The sequence below is a fragment of the Ictidomys tridecemlineatus genome, chromosome 5, assembly GCF_052094955.1.
Source record: "Ictidomys tridecemlineatus isolate mIctTri1 chromosome 5, mIctTri1.hap1, whole genome shotgun sequence".
Classification (NCBI taxonomy): domain Eukaryota; kingdom Metazoa; phylum Chordata; class Mammalia; order Rodentia; family Sciuridae; genus Ictidomys; species Ictidomys tridecemlineatus.
Window position 1 is genome coordinate 172,634,436 of NC_135481.1, and position 13,238 is coordinate 172,647,673.

At 46.2% G+C, this 13,238-nt stretch overlaps 1 long non-coding RNA gene and 1 pseudogene across 2 annotated transcripts; both read right to left on the reverse strand.

Moving 5' to 3' along the window:
* Positions 1-4,239: 4,239 nt before the first annotated feature.
* Positions 4,240-6,963, reverse strand: LOC144378068 (uncharacterized). Its single transcript, XR_013439583.1, has 2 exons — positions 5,599-6,963; positions 4,240-4,438 (listed from the first exon to the last, which is right to left on the reverse strand). It is a non-coding gene; the product is annotated as an uncharacterized LOC144378068 (long non-coding RNA).
* Positions 6,964-8,332: 1,369 nt separating this feature from the next.
* LOC144378069 (oxytocin-neurophysin 1-like) lies at positions 8,333-9,470 on the reverse strand (annotated as a pseudogene). Its single transcript, XR_013439584.1, has 3 exons — positions 9,243-9,470; positions 8,768-8,968; positions 8,333-8,687 (listed from the first exon to the last, which is right to left on the reverse strand). The product of XR_013439584.1 is annotated as an oxytocin-neurophysin 1-like (transcript).
* Between the last annotated feature and the right edge of the window lie 3,768 nt (positions 9,471-13,238).

A 13,238-nucleotide genomic window follows, 5' to 3' on the forward strand; every position in this document is an offset into this window, starting at 1 on the left:
TTCACAAAATCTGACCATTCCAATGACTTAAGAAAACGGCGAAGAAAGCACTCAAACACACAGCAGTACCTTTTCAAAACCTGAGATGGCTCTCCAACCTTAGGGGTCCGTGGGAAGAGAGTGAGCCACTGGGATTCTTTATTCTTATATAGGGAACATACAAGGGGAGTTTCCATGGAACATTCTATCCCCAAAAGAGCAAAGGGTAGGATTACAAAGGAACAGGTAAGTGTAACTCAACCCCCGTGGGTGACACCTACACCTGGAGCCACACCTTGTTATCCGAGCTGGGGTAATGCCCAAGTTACTGAGACCTGGCACTACTGTGCCAGACTGAATGCACCAATTGATCAGAACCCTGTGCATCAGGACTTAAAGGTGTCTGCATCCAGCACCTCCTGACAGTCATGTGTTCTATTTTCCCCAGGCTCTGTGGGCAATACACAGTAACACTTTTCACCATATTTTTAAAGGTCTTGCCACTTGTTGTACTGCCTCAGTCACAAACGCTGGTCCATTGTCTGACCCTGTGGCTGGAGACACCCCATATCTGGGAATAATGTCTCTTAGGAGAGGCTTGGTTACTTTTCTTGTCTTTTCAGTTTGGGTTGGAAAGGCTTCCATCCATCCTGAGCAGGTGCAGACGAAAACTAATAAGTATTTATATCCTGTGCTCAGGGTGACTTCATTGAAGTCATTTCCCCCTTTGAGGCTCAGATCCTTTCAGGGCCAAAGAGCATCATCCTGATTTAATGGTTTATATTTTCATAACATCATGACATGAGTGGCTGTTTTCCTTTCGACTGGGGATTATTTTCCTTTATAGAAATAGATCTTATAACCAGGGGTAACAGGTAATGCAGGAGAAGGCAGAGCCCTAATATAAAAAAACCACAATAGTTAGGAGACTCTTGAATTCCCCCCAAATGTTGAGAGCCATCTTCCAAATAATTCCCTGGGGTTCCAACCCTTTCAGGTCTGGACCTTTTTACACAACCGGTAGGTTCCTGAGATAGTTTCCTAGTAGGAGAATTGAGTATGGTAAAGTAGGGTTGTGGCAATACCTTGGCCTGATGGAGTCATGTGAATACTTGCAGCACAGGTGAGAGGCTCAAGACCATAAACGAGAGCCAGATCAAATCCAACCGAAAGTAGAAAAGGAGGAAAAGACTGGAGGCTTTCAACCCAAGGTCAACCGGCTGGAGGAACTGCTGTTAATCTTACAGTGAAAACTAAGGCTAAGACTATGGCAACTGAGAGGGGTAACGGGTGGCAGTGCCAAACCATCACAGTACATAGACCAATATAGAAAATAAGAGCAGCCCATTGACCCCAGCCGGCGGGTGATTCCTTAAGCTTGCTTCTGGAGTGACTAAAGCAGGGCTGTTGTCCTTGGGATTCTGGGAGGGGGTCTATCCAGTAGGGCTAGACCTAATCCTTAACAAAGCAATTGGCAACACCTGACCCAGTGTTGGTGGGTTTCCTGACAACGTTTGCTGAGTTATAACTTCCAGGTGATCTTCAACCCCTTTGTCACCAATGTACCACCTTAACAAGAACACTGGCCCATGTATGGCTTTGTTATAACTCTCCTGCCATGTGTTTAAGACCAAGTTGGTCAGAACTGACCTTTCTCCTGTCTGTGGTTAAGAGTCAGCTGAGATTCCTCAGGGGCTTACTCTTAGGGACTAGTGAGAACCCGCTCAGCTCCTTTAATTTCCTTTACCAGTTGTGTCATCTACCAGGATGGCCAGTCTTGTTGACCACGGGTAGCTTCCCTTGGAAACATTTGGGACATTTTCCTTTTTTATCGGCTAATTTTTAAAAACATATATAATACCAAATAATATTATTTTATAGAATTCCAGAAGTCAGGAGTACTTGAACTTAGCAATTGATATTTTAGTATTTTAACTTTGTAACGTAACTAAATGTCTCTTCTAACAAACCCATTTATGAAAACGAATCCCACTTATGTTTAATCTAATTTACTCAATTTTAATTGTTAAGTTTAGGTGACCCATAAAAACCAAGATATCAGACAGTACAAGCCATCTGTTCCTTGCTAAAGAAAAATTCTGGAAGCAGTGGCTATTAAACTTCAAACATTTTATGGAAACTAACACTCTACTGGTTGCTTGACCACCTAGAAAAATGTGTGGGTTAGTAATTGTAAAGCCATCTTTATTCTTATCTGTTTAGCCAATTTAAATTGGGATTTTTCTTAAATGTTTATGTAAACTAAAAAGCATTTGGATCCTCTTATTAAATTTAGGAGTACCCAATTATCTACAAGTCTGTTTTGATATCGTGTACATAATATATATGGACACAGCATATAATATACTGATGTACACAAATATGTACAAACCATCAGGAACACAGGTTTAAGAGCTTTTCCTGGAATAACTGACCTCTGAACAAAGATAGCAGGGAAAACAGAGAACTAAAAACTCCAGTTGGCAAAACAAGACTAATTGGACCAAAACGTATTAATTTAGACATGCAGGACCAAATGCAAATTTAACACAGAAACCACGCACTTCAACAAGACAGAGATTTTGAAGAAAACTTGACATGGCCATAATTACTCCCAAGCTGCTATTGTTTTTCTCTGAATCATTCCTTGTTCTTCCCCAGAAAATAAAATCTGACTCTCCTTTTGGCATTGCTCTGATTCCTTCCTTAGCTTGGATAGTGAGGGATGCAGGGCAGGTGGGAGGAGCGGGGGCCACTGCCGCTGGCTGAGACCCCCCTCCCCCACTGTGGGCATCATTCCCAGAGGCAGAAGTCAGGGAGTTTGGCCTTGAGGAGGCCTGAGCTGGAGTCGGAACACTGAAGGCTTTAGAATACCTTCCTGAGCTCAAATCATACAACAGCACCTTATCATCTCTTGGGTTATCTTTTCCTTTCATCCTGGGAATTAAAACAATTTTTTTTTTTTTTTTTTTTTTTTTTACTATAAGGCTCATAGGTCCACCTGGGGGAATTTCAGTGTCTTTTCCCCTGTTGGCATCTTTCTTTATATTAGAAGGGTTTTTTTTTCCCCTTAATTTAATAGCTCAACCCCTTATGCCAACTGGAACAAAGAGGAAAAAAATCGCAGGAAGCAGGGCATCCCCTGATATTCCTGGGTACAGGCTGTCTATCAGGCATTTGTAGAAAATTACAGTTAACCCCTGCAGCTTGAGGTAATGCTTGGATTTTCCCAGGGCAGAATGAAGCCCTCCCAAGTGTTCTTAAAATGTCGGGGACCTGGCCCAGCTGGCTTTTCCAGATCCCCTCCATTAGTCTCTCCTGTTATAACTTTATACACTGCTCAAACGATGGCCATTTCTAAGCTCCCATCTGAGAGCCCTCCGATCCCCAAAGACGGCCACTCTAGAGTAACAAAGAGTGTGCAGTTTCCCAGAGCTCAATTTTACACTAAAGAATAATCTCCAAAGAATCTTAAAGTTCTTAACCCCATGTTCCAAGACAGTGGGCTTTAAAGATGAACTGCCTGTCATGTGAGCGTTCCCACCTGGAGAGGGTGTTGCATAATGAGAAGGGAACACACACTTTCATCTACTTGGCTGCTCTCTTTGCATCAATGGCAGGTCAGTATAAGCCCCTGACCTGGACCAACCCGGCAGGGGGGGACTTTTGATCCTCCAGGGATTGGCACTGCCTAAAGTCTTATGAAGTCACCATGGAACTGCAGGTTAGGACTCACTCAGGCTCTGAGTGAGATGGTGGAGCACAGACTTCCCTTCTCTCCAGTCTTTCTCTCTCTCGCTCTCTCTCTCAAACACACACACACACACACACACACACACACACACACCAGAATTGACAGACTTTCCAAAGGAGCAGATCCTGTACTGAGCGACCCTACAGTCTCTAGGAAGTGATCAGTTTCCCCTTCCACCGTATGGCAGGACCCGACTCAGGAGATGCCCCCCAGAGAACTTAACAGTTTACATCCCATCCTAAACCTGCTTTGGTTCTGCTCTTGGGAGGCAGTGAGAGTCAGGGCCACGTGGCTTGAATGAGAGTGGAGATCTGGCAAGTGGACAGGTGGTGCTTATCCATCGGTCACCAGGATGGTGGCCCTGCTTTCTCCTGTTCCCCGACAATGGTGGCACAAAGGCCAACTTGGTTGTCGGTTTCCTGGCCAACACACGAAAATATGTTATGGAAAATACAGAAAAATATGGAAAACGATGTCAAGGGAAAGAAACAAATGGCACTTGGAGATGGGGCAGGACAAGGTTTATTCAGCACTGATGTGGGCTCAGCAGAGTCTTCTCCAACGGCTGAGCATAGCCCTTTGTTCTCAGCATCTTGTATACAGTATACACTTTGGGGTCTCAAGACTTTCTCAGCTTCTCCAGGGACAGAGGGGCTGCCTCAAGTAGATAATAAGAGTCAAGGAGAAGTGTGCAGGCCTCCACACCTGTGGGTTTGAAAGACCCCCGAGACCCCAACCCAGAATGGAACACGCGAGTCACTGGATGCAATCAGCAGGAGGAATTTATTCACATAGGCGCCTATGGATGCAAAGCAGAACCTCAGCCGTGGCTTAGGCAGCTTGCATGCATGGGCTCGGGGTTACAGGATTTTTATAGGTTGCAAGGGACAAGATTCCAGCTTAGCACAGTAACAGCTACTTCATTGGCCCCCGTGACAGCTTAGCACAGTAACAGCTATTTCATTGGCCCCCTCTCAAGCTCCCCTAAAAGTGGTCGCAGGGGGGCAGAGTGGTTTTGGAGACCCCACCCACGTGTTCCTATTTTTGTCCTCTTTTGCTCATGTTTGCCCCTCTGGAACATCTCGTGGTTTCTTAACTGTCTGGGACATCTTGCGGTTTTGACATGAGGGTATTAACGTATGGGTTACAACATGGGGGGTGTGGGGCATGGGTTGCGGTTAGGAGGAAGCATCTTGTGACTGCAGAGCAAAACGTTATATTTCTTAACATTAAGCTTAAGGCTTTGAGGCTGGGGTCTTTCAGGTTATAAATAGAAACATAAGCAACATCTCTAAAAAACGTTTCCTGGCTGAGTGAGGTGATACTAGCTCTAATTTCAGCTACCGGGGAGGTTGAGGAAGGAGGATGGAGAGGTCCAGGCCAGCCTAGACAATTTAGCAAGACACTGTGTTAAAAAAAAATCCTGATGAGCCTAAAAAGGACTTTTCATTTTATCAGACTTCACTTTTGTTTTTCTGTGTGGTCGCTTTTTTTTTTTTTTTTTTTTTTTTTTGTGTGTGTGTGTGTGTGTTTAATCCTGTTTTGTTTTTGCAGTGCCAGGGATGGAACCCCCCCCCCCCACACACACATACACACACTGGTGAGGCCTGTGCTCTACCACTGAGATCCATCTCCAGCCCTTGTTTATGTTTTCTGTCCTTTGTTATTTTGGGTTTCTCCTTCATGTATGTTTGGGCTTTCTCTGTTGATCTTTCACAGTTCTCAAGTTCAATATACAAGGTCATTAAGAAACAGCAGAGGCTCAAGGTGGAGCTCAGTGGGGGGAGGGCCTGCATGCAAAGGCCCTGGACCCCTCCCCAGCACCGAAGAGAACAAAGAAGCACTTCTTGCTTTCCCTTACTTACCTAAAGCTGCATGCTTTCCCCTGTGTCCTGCTTTCCTCCTTCTCCCCTGGTTCCAAGTTCTCAGTGTTTGGTGATATCCTGATGATTAATGTGCTCACCCAAGGGCTCTTTGTAATAGGTGTTCAGAATGTGGACACTGAGCCTTTTCTTTAGCCATCTTTTGTTGTCTTTCATTTTATGCATTAAGATCAGAGAACATCGTCTGTTCAGTGTTGCTTCTGTAACAACTGCCTTCTTTGGTGGCAACTCTGTGGTTGGATTTTTGTGAATGTTTCATAAGTTCCCCCCAAATCACACATTCTCTGGCTGTGGGGTATATAATGCTTTCTGCTGAGGCTCTTCTGGGAATTGCACTCCTCCTGCCTCAGCCTCACCAGTACCTGGGATTACGGGTGTGTGTCCCCACGCCCAACAGCCTGATTAATTTTATAAACTGAACACATCTGTTTCACCAGCTTCCAGTCCAGAAACAGGATATGAGCAGCAATCCAGAAGCCCTCCAACATCCTTGTGCCATCCTAGAACTTTAGCACCATGCATTAGTTTTGCCATTTTATTATTGATAGAGACAATCTTCAGTCCCCATCACCAAAAAAATTGATTAATTAATTTCAAACCTTGTAGTATCACAATATATTTTTTATGTCATCCACCCTGTGATTGAGCCTCACCCCATTATTGGTGGAGCTTTGGGTTTCTTCTTTCTTTTTTTTTTAATGTTGACAGATCTTTATTTTGTTCATTTATTTATATGTGGTGCTGAGAATCAAACCCAGGGCCTTGCACATGCTAAGCAAGCACTCTACCACTGAGCCACAACCCCAGCCCTGAGGTTCATTCTTTAGGGTCTCCCCACTCACTCTGGTATGGGAGAAAACTACAGAAATGGGATATTTTATTCAATTTATTATTTTTTATTTATTTACTTATGGTTTATTAGTTTATTTATTTGTATATTTAATCATTTTTAAAGTTTTGGGGACAGAACCCAGGGCCTCCCACATATTAGGAAAGCTCTTTACCATTGAGCTACACTCACATAGCATGTTTATTTTTTAATTAATTTTAATTAGGTATATATAACAGCAGAATGCATTTTGATTCATTGTATAAAATTGCAGCTCAACTTTTCATTTCTCTGGTTGTATATGATGTAGCATCACACCCTATGTGCAATCATACATGTACCTAGGGCAATGATGTCCGTCTCATTCCACCATCTTCCTGCTCTCGTGCCCCCTCCTCATTCCTCCCTCCCTTTTGCCTCATCAAAGTTCCTCCATTTTTCCCATGCCCCCCCACACATTATGGAACAGCATCCACTTATCAGAGAGAACATTCCACCTTTAGTTTTTGGGGATTGGCTAACTTCGCTTAGCATGATATTCTCCAACTCTATCCATTTACCTGCAAAATGCCATAATTTTATTCTTTTTTAATGTTGAGTAATATTCCATTGTGTATATATACCACAGTTTCTTTATCCATTCATCTATGGAAGGGCATCTAGGTTGCTTCCACAGTTTAGCTATTGTGAATTGAGCTGCTCTAAACATTGATGTGGCTGTGTTACTATAGTATGCTGATTTTAAGTCCTTTGGACTGAGGAGTGAAATAGCTGGGTCAAGCATGTCAAATAGAGCACTAATCTCCAGAATATATAAAGAACTCAAAAAAACTTCACAGCAACAAACAAACAAAAAACAAAACAAAACAAAACAAAAAAAAACCAAACCAATCCATAGATGGGCTAAGGAGCCAAACAGACACTTCTCAGAAGATGTTCAACATCTCTAGTAATTTGAAAAATGCAAATCAAAACTACTCTAAGATTTCATCTCACACCAGTCAGAATGGCAGTAATCAAGAATATAGACAACAATAAATGTTGGCGAGGATGTGGGGAAAAGGCACACTCATACATTTCTGGCGGGACTGCAAACTGGTGCAACCAATCTGGAAAGCAGTATGGAGATTCCTTGGAAAACTGGGAATGGAGCCAGCGTGTTTAATTTTTAACAGGCAATGAATGGTCTGCTCCTCTTATTTTGGAGTAGGCTTGAGCAGGGCCTTCTGAGGTTGTGGCCAGCCTGATGGGCAGGTGAATGAGACGCATTCTGGGGAGAGGAATGGGCTTTTATATGATCCCACTACACAGGCAGGAGTCAGGCCACTGGGTTGAGACCCAGCTATGGGGAGAGCAGGGGAGTGTCTTGTGGGTGCCCCAGTCCAGCCTCCCCAGCTCAGCACAGCAGTGGCCTCCTTGGGGTGTGAGAGTCCAGCTCTTTGAAACATGGTGGTGGCTCTTCAGCTGTCCCCCCAGAGCCCTCCATTTGGCCAGCTCTACTCCTTCAATCTGCAAGGAGGAGTAGGTAGGTAGCCTCTCTCCTGGAGTCAGGGAGTCATTGGATGCCCACTGTCCCTGCCCCTTCCCCTGATCCCCTCTCAGACACTGTCTCTGTGTGCAGATGATAGATGCTGTCCTTTTAGACTTCCTCAAGTGTGCCCTGCTCCGGGTCCCAGCCCCTGCTGGGGGTGGGATGCTGTTTTTTTCCATCTCTGGAGCTGGCCCTGTTGGGGTCCTCCCTGCTCCAGTCTCCTCAGGAGGGTGGCAGCTGTTTGAGACCCTCATGGTCTCAGTTGGACCAGCACAGCTAAAATGCAGTCCCAGTAGAGAGCAGTCATTCATTCCCCAATGCCTCCCCTTATCTCTGACACTTAGACCAGAGAAGGATAGGAGAGGAAAGATCTGTTCTGTTTTATTTTGTTTTCATTATTTTTGCAGTAGAGGGGATTGAAGCCAGGGCTGCTCTACCTCTGAGTTACATCCTCAGCCCCATTCATTTTTTTACTTTGACACAGGGTCTTGCCATGTTGTGGATAATGTTCTCAAACTTGGGATCCAAAAGGCAAGCTGACAAGGAAGCATACAGGCAAGCACCACTGCAGTGGTTTTGCTCAATTTTCATTATTTTTAAAGGTGCTTTTGGGGAGCAATGGCTGCAGTGGGAATATGTCAGGAGGCATCCAAAGTCATCATTCAGAAAAGGTGGTCTTGGGGTCACAGGCGGGGTCGGTGTGGCAGCCATCTGCAAAGAGAGCTGGAGTCTGTCTCTGTCTTGCCGGTTCCCACCCTGCCCATGTCCCTGCGCTGACCTCTCCTGCTCACCTGGGCTGCAGCAGATTCCGGCAACCACACAAAGGCCCACACTCCCACAGGGCTTCTGGCCTGAACGGCAGATGATGGCAGGTAGTTCTCTTCCTGGCAGCGTAGCGCCTCGGCTGTGCCCACAAAGCAGCCCAGCTTGTCCCCACAGCAGATGCTGGTCCCGAAGCAGTGACCTTGGCCCCTGGGCCCACAGGGGAGGCACTGCGGGGAACCAAGGGAGTAGCTGGTAAGTGGAGGTGGTGGAGAAGGTGGAGGCCCCTTGAAGGCCCTGCAGGGTACACGAAATTGGGATGCTGGGACCAGAGCCCAGGAGTTTGGGCTCCTCGCTGCTGCCAAGATGCAAGGGGCTACAGGTTCTGGAGCACGAGTATCTGTTACTAGAGTGGAAATCTGCCAAACTCCTTGGTTTTCCAGATGAGGAAACAATGGGAAGTTGGTGGTGGTCCCTGCGGGGCCCTAGGGTCAGGTGGCTCACCTTGCTCACCTCCAGCTCTAGGGCAGCCCTCTTGCCTTCCAGGGGACAGTTTTGGATGTAGCAGGCAGAGGTCAGGGCCAGGAGGCCCAGCAGGCCGCAGGTAAGACTGTGGCTGGCCATGGGTCAGGGAGCCACAGCTGTGGCTGTCTCTCAGGCCTGGCCTTCTTATTCCCTGGCTCTGGGTCTGCCTAGCACTAAAAAGCAGGTTGCATTACTGGTCACAGCAGGTCGCTGTGTGTCAGACCGTGTGCACAGGACGAGGCCATTCATTACCAGTGCCATGCCAGGGTCAATGTCACTGTCTTGACTAATGGATGAGACTTGGAAGTTCAGTGCTGCCAGAGGAGGAAGCAGGCTGAGATGGCCAGGGCCACACAGAAGGGAAAAGGAGAAGTGGGTGACGGGGGACAGTGGAGTGCACTCCACCATGGGCTATTTTTCCAAACTTCCAATACTGGAAGGATGCTGTGAGGGTCGAGATGTGGATCCTGGAGCCTCTCCAGGTGGGAACAGCCTCTGCTTGGAACCCCCACCCATACTCCCTGGCCCACACACATTCAGTCCTTGACCCCCTAGTAACAAGGTCTCCTCTTCCTAAGCCTAAATAACCAGAAAACCTCCCCACCCCAGCACACAGCCACAGCCACTTCCCTGCCCCCAGCAATTGCATGGATGAAATTCCAGCTTTCTCCCACCTCTAACTGCAAGTCAACCTTTCCTCCACCTTGTTTTGTATTGAAATTGGCAATATCTGTGGCTATGTCACCAACATAGATGACAGACAACATCCCATCATGTATAGTTACTGCAAATGTCTCTAAGGATTGTTTAGACTCATTGTCATTTGGAGATCATGGCAGTCATGAGATAGCTAACCCAGGCGTTGGCTATCTCACGGTTTATTAAAGAATCACACTTAAGACAATATCAAAATGCATTTTTAACTTTGACACTTGAAATGCTTCTCCCATGGGAACACCTGCCTCTATTAGAGCAAACATCCTCTCTCTAAAGTTCCTCTCAGCCATTAGTGTGAGCTGTCCAGTCCTGAGGAGCTGGTCAGGCTGACCTGGCTGCACATGCAGTCATCAGCCTTCCTGGCCTAGAAAGCCAAGGGCTTGAGCCCAGCAATGGCCCGGGGAGGCCTCCCACACACCCTGTGCCCAAAATTACCTTACTCTATTACCATAGTATAATATCCTCGTGTGACCTGCCTATTCTGTTCACCACCTCCCCATCTGCTGATGCCCCCCATTACAGATGCTCAGAAACACCAGTGTCCAAAGCAGACAGAAATCCCGTCCTCAGGCTAGGGGTGCAGCTCAGTGCTGCAGTGCTTGCCTGGCATGCAGGAGTCTCTGGGCTCATGCTTCAGGAGGTGGGCCTAGGGTAGGTGAGGAGGGCCTGCTACCTTCATGGGGCATATATTCAGGTAGAGAAGGGGAGAGGGGAACGGTGAACATGTGCTAAGGACTGTGCTATAGTGTTGATACTGAGTGTCACCAAAGCCTCCATATTAAAGCCTTTATCCTCAGAGAGGTGTTTTCAGGATGTGCTTCAACATGAGAGGTGGCGCCTTGTGGGAAGGCTTATGGTTGTGGGGAGAATGTCCTTGAAGGGAACAATGGTCCCCTGGCCCACCTTTGCTCTCTCTTTCTTCCCGGCCATGAGGTGAGTGGTTTTGCTCCATATGGTGATCATGTCAGTATTGGCTGTCTGTCTCTCCATGAACCCAGAAGCAATAAAGCCTACTGATGATGGTCTGGAACCTCTGAAAACTTGTCAACATCAACCCAAATTCTTAGAAAGCCAATTATCTCAGGGATATTGCTATAATGGGGAAACCAAGAAATGGGAAACAAAGTTAAACCACGGTAGATATTAGTGACAATGACGCATTGTGTTAGAGGAGCTTGAGTGTGGCTTAGAGGCTGAGCAGGTGCTGAAAATATGCAAGGCTCTTTGCTTGATCCCCAGAAGTCTTCCAAAAGAAAAAACCAACTTCTGTAGGTTAGTAAATGCTCTGGAGATTAAGGGAGGGATCTGTTTAATATTTATAGGAACAATCAGTATAGATTCTTTCCTGAGGATAACCTCAGAGCCCTGGACAATGTTGAGTTATGGTATATTCATCCAAACATCAAAAAGGACCCAGTTTCAGTGGAGCATGCCTGCAATCCCAGCAGCTTGGGAGGCTGAGGCAGGAGGTTCAAGATTTCAAAGCCAGCGTCATCATCTTTATGAGGCCCTAAGTAACTTAGCAAGACCCTGTCTCTAAATAAAATACAAAAAAAAAAAAAAAAAAAAGGTTGGGGATGTGGTTCAGTGGTTAAGTGCCTCTGAGTTCAAGCCCCAGTACAATGGGCAAGCATGGTGGCAGATGTCTGTAATCCCCCGTGACCTGGGAGGTTGAGGGATGAGTAATGCAAATTCAAGGCCAGTCTCAACAATTTAGGAAGGTCCTAAGCAACTTATTGAGACTTGCCTCAAAATAAAAATAAACTGGGAAGCTTGGGATGTGACTTAGTGTTTAAGTGTTCCTGGGATCACTGATCAGTACCTCCCTCTGTCCCCCCAAAAAAGAAGCAAGCAGTTGCCAGGTGTGGTGGCGCACACCTGTAATCCCAGCCGCTCAGGAGGGTGAGGCAGTAGGATTGTGAATTCAAAGCCAGCCTCAGCAACTGCGAGGTGCTAAGCAACTCAGGGAGACCCTGTTTCTATATAAAACAAAAATAGGGCTGGGGATGTGGCTCAGTGGTCGAATGCCCTGGAATTCAATCCCTGGTGCCCACCCCCTCGCCAAAAATGAAGCAGGTAGTTGGTTTTCCACTTTTTCTTTTCTTGCAGTAGTGGGAATCAGCACGATGAGCAAGGCTCTGCCATTGAGAGAAATTCTCAGGCCAGATCTTTTATATTTTCATTGAGTCTGGATCTTGCTAAGTTGTCAAGGTTGGCCTAGAAGTTGCAATCCTCCTGTGTCAGCAGGATCACTGATAGCACCAGGGTACCTGGCTCTTCATTTAGGCATGGTGTGGAGCCACCTTAGTTCCACACCTGTCTGACTCAGGACCAGCAAGTTCCTCAAATGTTTTCATCCCACACCAGGTGCCCTCTTGTGCTCCTGTGAAGAGTCCTCAGGTGAGACAAATGGAAAAGGGGGAAGAGAGAAAGCTGTGCTGCTGCTAGCAGCAGAGTCCATCTGAAAATGAGGCCCTGTCCCTGGGACACTGGCAGGGCCACTAGATGATGCACATGAGAGGATAGAAAGACACAGGAGGGTGGGGAGGGGCAGAGGGTCTGCTGAAATGAGTGAACTGTTGTTACCTGTTCTCAGATAACCTGGTTTAAGGGTAGGGGAATCCTTTAAATAAGGTTAAGAGACTTGGTGTTTAATCTGGAGATTTGCAACATTTCATTGGGGGGAACATCCTAGAAAAACTTAAAACTTTTTTATCAACATCATCTGATTACCTTAAAATGTCGGTGAGCTGGGAAGAGCGTTGTTACATCCAACAAGTAACCATAGAAATAAGTAGGGCTTGCCCTAGGTGACACAGCAACTCCCTGGTGAGCCTAGGGTGGGTCCCAGGCTGTCTCTAAGTCCTTTTCTTCTTGCCATAATGTATTCAAATACCCCCATGTTCACACACCCTCAGTACTAAACATGAAAGATGAAGACATTTCTTCCTTGGGGTTTTCATTTCACAAGGAGAAACACACACACAAACACACTCTCTCTCTCTCTCTCTCTCTCTCTCTCTCTCTCTCTCTCTCTCTCTCTCACACACACACACACACACACACACACACACACACACACATACACTAAACTTCAAGTTGTAGTAGGTGCCATGTGACCTATTACTAATAGAGACCCAAGGTAGAAAATCATAGTGTGGAGTAGAGGTGCTCTAGGTGGTCCTGTCAAGACACATCCCTTTCTCTTTCTTTGTTTCTTTCTTCCTTTCTCTTGCTCCCTCCCTCCCACCCTACTTC